This window comes from Schistocerca americana, chromosome 2 (genome assembly GCF_021461395.2).
Source record: "Schistocerca americana isolate TAMUIC-IGC-003095 chromosome 2, iqSchAmer2.1, whole genome shotgun sequence".
In the NCBI taxonomy this organism is placed as follows: Eukaryota; Metazoa; Arthropoda; class Insecta; order Orthoptera; family Acrididae; genus Schistocerca; species Schistocerca americana.
Window position 1 is genome coordinate 130,563,343 of NC_060120.1, and position 6,800 is coordinate 130,570,142.

The following is a 6,800-nucleotide window of genomic DNA, read 5'->3' on the forward strand; positions in this document are numbered from 1 at the left end:
GCTCCGTCAAGTATTACGCGCCAGATACCAGAGGCGCTCTGTTTTACATGCGTGTTTGTTGTTTGGTTTTTACTTCAGTTGGACACCATTCAGTTCATTGCTGCATAATAATAATATCTTTGTTCACCAAATATCCGCTTCTTTTAGTGTAGTTCGGTTTTTCCTGTTCCTTACAGTTTACCAGCCGTGGTGGCCGAGCGGTTCTAGGCGCTACAGTCTGGAACCGCGCGAACGCTACGGTCGCAGGTTCGAATCCTGCCTCGGGCATGGATGTGTGTGATGTCCTTAGGTTAGTTAGGTTTAAGTAGTTCTAAGTTCTAGGGGACTGGTGACCTCAGAAGTTAAGTCCCATAGTGCTCAGAGCCATTCGCACCTTACAGTTTACTATTAAACTATATCTTTATCTGTCCATTACATATAAATTAGATTATCTTCTTGTAGGTTTTAATTTTGGGTTCAAGTAGTAAGGACTTGACCGACATTGGTTGCGGGATTTTATTTTTGATAACAAATGCTAAAAACTTGTTCCTCGTCTCACTATACTTTCTACATTGATATAATAAGGTTCGTGTCTCCCAGTACAGTATCGTCACAATTACAGCCTGGTGTTTGGTTTATGTGCAGTCAAAAAAATGGCTCTGAGCACTATGGGACTTAACATCTACGGTCATCAGTCCCCTAGAACTTAGAACTACTTAAACCTAACTAACCTAAGGACAGCACACAACACCCAGCCATCACGAGGCAGAGAAAATCCCTGACCCCGCCGGGAATCGAACCCGGGAACCCGGGCGTGGGAAGCGAGAACGCTACCGCACGACCACGAGATGCGGGCATATGTGCAGTCGGTATAAATGTTCTGGACATGTCCAGTGATTACTACTTTATGTGGCTGTTGCTTGTCGGGGTCCACAAATGTACTCAAACGAAGGTCTTTTCGGAATTCATGGCTGTATTTCCGCATAGTCGCCTACTTTGTATCGTTAGCTCTGCGACCATTTTTTTGCTACCAGGATTGGAATGCTCTCTTCCGAATACGGAAGCTACATGTCTGGTGTCGTCCCGTTGCTCGTAGCTTGCTTTGCCAACTGATCTGCTTTCATTGCCTGGAATACCACAATGGGCTTTCACACACCTAAAGGCAATTTGTTTCTGCCTTCTGAGACATTCATAATACCAATAACGAACTTGGCGTAGCTACTCATTGGTGGTTTTTGAGACTTTTGTATTTAATATTGCTTGAAGCACACTTTTAGAATCTGATAATATTACGTAGATGTGTGTTTCTTATTCGTACACTACTGTATAGCCTCTAACACTGCGACTGTTTCGGGCAGATAGGTAGAAGTAGTTACTGGTAACTTGTATTTTCGGGCCATCAGCAGTTGTGGACTAAATATAGCACATCTTGTGTAGCCCTCTCCTCACGTCTTTCATCAATCAGTGTATATGTAGATTACCGATTGTCTTGTTTCCCCCACTTGTTTTTGCAGTGCTATCGTTTGTAATGAGATGCGATCCCTGATTATGAAATAGTCATGTTGGTAAACAGGCCCTCGTGTACTTGTTGCAACATCTTTGCATTCATCTGCCAAATCATTACATGCCAGAATGAAATCAAAAGGCTTTCTGCCCCAATTTCCTGGAGAAGGACGGTAAAGGGATAAAATCTGATGAATTGTGTGCTGTGAGCATGATAATTTCTCTACTATGTATCGTTCCATGGGCATCTTCCTCCTTATATGGAGGGGAATCTCTTGCGGTTCCACCAGGAGTGTGTTGGTGTCGCTTTCATTACTGCTAAGCAGGAGCATATACAGCGGTACTGCAATCTGTTCAGCTTCTCTCACATTTTGCGTGTCGTGTATTTGTAGTACATACATCCATAATCCAATCTGGATCTAATGAGGGAGGGATACAGGAGCAGCAGCACTGAAGGATGCACTCCCCCACCATGCTGAAGGAAGTGATCGAATAATATTAAGCATTTGCTCACTGGTTTCGATGAAGCGTTTAACATATGCCGTCCAAGTAAAGCTGCTGTCCAGTGTCATTCCTAAGAACCGAGTAAGTTCTTTAACTTGTATTACTTTATCGTCTACGTGTATTAACCAATTTCTTGGCGTGTAACCATTCCTGGTAAATATGACTACCGAAGATTTCCCAGGTGCCATCATCAGGCCATTTCCATGTGATCATGTTATAATCATCAATGTAAGACATTGTGTACGCTATGCAGGAATTTCGAACAACACACGCACACAATGTTGCAACATATGCCAGTATCCTTCCTAGAATGTGGGACTTCCCTCCCACACAGCATGGCGGTGTGGCTGATAAGGCAGGGAGTACATAATGTCTTACATTGATGATTATAACATGATCACATCGAAATGGCCTGATGATGGCACCTGGGAAATCTTCGGTAGTCATATTTACCAGGAATGGTTACATACCAAGAAATTGGTTAATACGCGTAGACGATAAAGTAATACAAGTTAAAGAACTTACTCGCCCTCCCTCCCTCCCTCCCTCCCTCTCGCTCTCTCTCTCTCTCTCTCTCTCTCTCTCTCTCTCTTTCTCTCTCCCCCTCCCTCCCTCCCTCTCTCTCTCTCTCTCCCTCCCTCTCTCTCTCTCTCTCTCTCTCTCTCTCTCTCTCTCTCTCTCTCTCTCTCTTCACTACCGTGTTTAAGCTGTGTACACACTGTCACAGGAAATATATTAGTGCTCAAGATATGTTTCCTGTGGCATTTTGTGACATGTTTCCATCTTTGTTTCTAGTTTCCATCCAAACAGGTGGCAATGATTTCTTGCAGTGCACCGTATTTACTCGAATCTCAGCCGCACTCGAATCTAAGCCGCACATGAAAAATGAGACTCAAAATCAAGGAATAAAAATTTTCCCGAATCTAAGCCGCACCTGAAATTTGAGACTCGAAATTCAAGGGGAGATAAAAGTTTTAGACCCCACCTCACAATCGAAACAAAGTTGGTCCATTGTAATATGAGAGACAATTTAGGTCGAATGAATGACGATACAGCTACAGTAGTTTGGTTCGAGTCGTAAGCTTAGCAGTTAAGCCTTTCCAGGTAGCCATTGCTATGCGTCGGGCGCTCCGTCCGTATTTATACCGGTACCCTGCCTTTTTCACGTGCTTCGTCTAGTTTGAATTGATTGCTTATTTTTCTTTGATCTGATAAGTGCCGTTCTCGTTGTTATAGGTGTTTACGCCACTCTAAGCTGAAAATGCTACTGTTCAGTGTCATGCATTGTTTGTCGCATTGTGATGATGAGTGTTTACGACCTGTTGCTGCTCGCGGGATGGCTTGCGTCCCCACATTCTAGGAAGGATACTGGCATATGTTGCAACATTGTGTGCGTGTGTTGTTCGAAATTCCTGCATGCTTGGGGGATGATATACAGATGCAACTGGGAATCGGCATTTATTAGTAGTTACTTCTACTGCTATTGCTTGAAAGTCAAGGCTAGGTAGTGGCATGGTAATTGGTTTATAGTTGAATTTTATGCTAATCAATGTGGCTACTCCAGCTTTTCCATCATCCCGATCCGATATTATTACTTAACATCCTTGACATTTAATATACACGTTTGGTTTAATCCGGGTTTCACTTATAACAGCGATAGAGTTCATTAGTATAAAGCTCATGTATGAATGACTCTCTATTAACATATAAGGATCTGGCATTCCACTAGAGAATTTTAGTATCCGTTATTCTGTTTATATGAGTAGAGTGTTACCTATTTCTGTACTGATCCATATTTATTTATTAATAGTACTGATTATTTATTAATACTATTTAAGCACCCATATTGTATATATTAGCTTGATCCAAATTATTGGCGTATTCTTATCCTCCACTCCTGATATAATTGCCTGTTGTGGTTCAGGAATACGTGGTCATGGTGGTCATGGTTCATATGGATTCTCTTTAACAAGAGATGCTGGTAATTTTATATTTGAAGATTGTGATGAACAGTTGTGTGATTCCGTGCTGAATACTATTTACAGGGGGGGGTACCCTGCCACAATAGCACAAAGTCTTTGGTTTATGTATTCTTCCGTTTCCTTAAAAGATATATTGTATGTAGCTGACGCTTTGTTAATCTCTTGTTGTTTGAAATATAATCTCTTGTAGTTTGAAATATACTGGTCAAGACTTATTTCTCGTGTGTGATTCACTTTACAGTGGACACAGCATATTAGTTCACTGTTCACTGAGCTGTCTCAAGGTTCCCTCCACTTTGATTGTATTGAGTCTGTGACTGACATGCTTACTAAGATGGTCATACCAAAGGCATTTAAAACACTGCATTACTATGGGTGCGTAGGGTCTAATATTGCACTTCATACCGTATATCGCCACATATTCTGGAAGGAGGTGCGATGCGAATGTGACCACACACGTTTGCCGGGCTATGTAGTTCGTTGTTTTGAAATTACTTATTCTCCAGATAATTATGCGTACATGGGTGACTGTGATTGTAGACTGAATAGCGTCTTATTACTCTAACCCTGTTAATTCGGAATTTACATTTCTAATGACTCCTTGCCGATGTGTTCTGTGGTTTGGTATGTATACCACCATCTGTTTTTGATGTAGCGGGCTTGTTCTCCACAAACTTGTTTGGCAGCATCTCTTGTTCACAAATCAGTCCGAATTATGTTTTTCCGCAAAACCTTCAGAGTTGCGATTTTCTGCTTGTGTTCAGTAGCTGAGGTAAACAGTATCTCTCCCAAGGCCATGGAGTGATGTTTACTTACATCACCATTAAATCTATCAACAAATACATAAAAAGGACCCACTGCATCAGTGTGACATCTGTTGATCATATATTAGTTGTACATTTGTTTGAGGAAGATTTTCCCTTGGTTTATTACTCTTTTCTTGCACAAGTTGTGTGCTAAGCGAGTTTCAGCCCTGTGTCGTCCTCAAAGTCCGCTTGCAAGAAAGGGAACTTGATCAAATTAAAATTGTCAGACATACCTGTGTTAAGCGCTGTGGGAATCTTTACCTCCTTTGTTATTTGTTGCTGGTGAACGAATGGTGACTGCTCGTCTCTTGTGTTATAATTCTTCCTTCCGCTCCAATGTGCGTTTTGCTGCAGAATTCGTCGTTTGCTCAATGTCCATATTCATTTTCAGGAGAGCTTCTACTCTCTGTAATTCTCGATTTCATTGTTACGGTACTGGTCTATATATTTAACACACTCGACATGTATGTGTCCTAACGTATTTTCCTGCCCTTTTGGCAAAGAAAAAGAAATGGGATATTAACTATTCTTACCTACATGTGTTTTCGTTTTGTTACTCTTTGATTATGCTTTTTATTTTTGGTATCGCCAATGCATGTAATTAGTGGGTGTTCTTTTCACAACAATGCTCGCAAACGTGACGTCATTTTGACGTCACGGGCGATATCGACGACCACATGATCAGCTGTCGACTTTGTGAAAAGGAAAAATATAAATATTACTGCTTCTCTATTCACTTGCAGCAATTTAAGCTGTCCTTTTATGTTCCTGCCCAACTACATACTCTGAAGTCTCTACATATTCGGAAATAAGGAGGCAAATAAACTAAAGAGCCAAAGAAACTGGTACACATTCCTAACATCGTGCAGGGCCCTCACGAGCACGCAGAAGTGCGGCAGCGCAGCGTGACATGGTCTCGAGTAATGTCTTAAATAGCGCTGTAGGGAATTGACACCATGAATCCTGCAGGGCTGCCCATAAATCGGTAAGAGTACGAGGGGTGGAGATCTCCTCTGAACAGCACGTTGCAAGGCATCTCAGATACGCTCAATAATGTTCATGCCTGGGGAGTTTGGTGGGCAGCGAAAGTGTTTAAACTCAGAAGAATGCTCCTGGAGGCACTCTGTAGCAACTCTGGACGTGTGGGGTGTCGCATTGTCCTGCTGGAATTATCCAAGTCCGTCGGAATGCACAATGGACATGAATGGATGCAGGTGATCAGACAGGTTGCTTACGTACGTGTCCACCTGTCAGAGTCGTATATAGACGTATCAGGGATCCCGTAGCACTCCAACTGCACACGCCCCACGTCATTACAGAGCATCCACCAGCTTGAACTGGCCCCTGTTGACATGTAGGGTCCATGGATTCTTGAGGTTGTCTCCATACCTGTACACGCCCATCCGCTCGATACAATTTGAAACGAGACTCGTTTGACCAGGCAACATGTTTCCAGTCATCAACAGTCCAGTGTCAATATTGATGGGCCAAGGCATCCTGTAAGGCTTTGTGTCATGCTTTCATCAAGGGTACACGAGTGGGCCTTCGGCACTGAAAGCCCATATCGATGATGTTTCGTTGAATGGTTCGCACGCTGAAACTTGTTGATGGCCCAGCATTGAAATTTGCAGCGATTTGCGGAAGGATTGCAATTCTGTCACGTTGAACGATTCTCTTCAGTCATCGTTGGTCCCATTCTCACAGGATCTTTTTCAGGCCGCGGCGATGTCGGAGATCTGATGTTTACCAGATTACTGATATTCACGGTACACTTGTGAAATGGTCGTATGGGAAGTCCCCACCTCAACATTACCTCAGAGATTGTGTATTGTGTGTATTAAACCGGGTTCCTAGAAATGACAGAGAGGCTTTGTCCCACCATAGCCCTCAGTGGTTCACAACCCCATAACAGGCCACAGCAGTCTACCCACCCCACCTGCCGCCCCACACTGAGCCCTGAGTTACTGTGCGTTTTGCCCCCAGTGGACCCTCCCTTTCTCCCGTTCCCTCTCTGGGAACTTCTCAT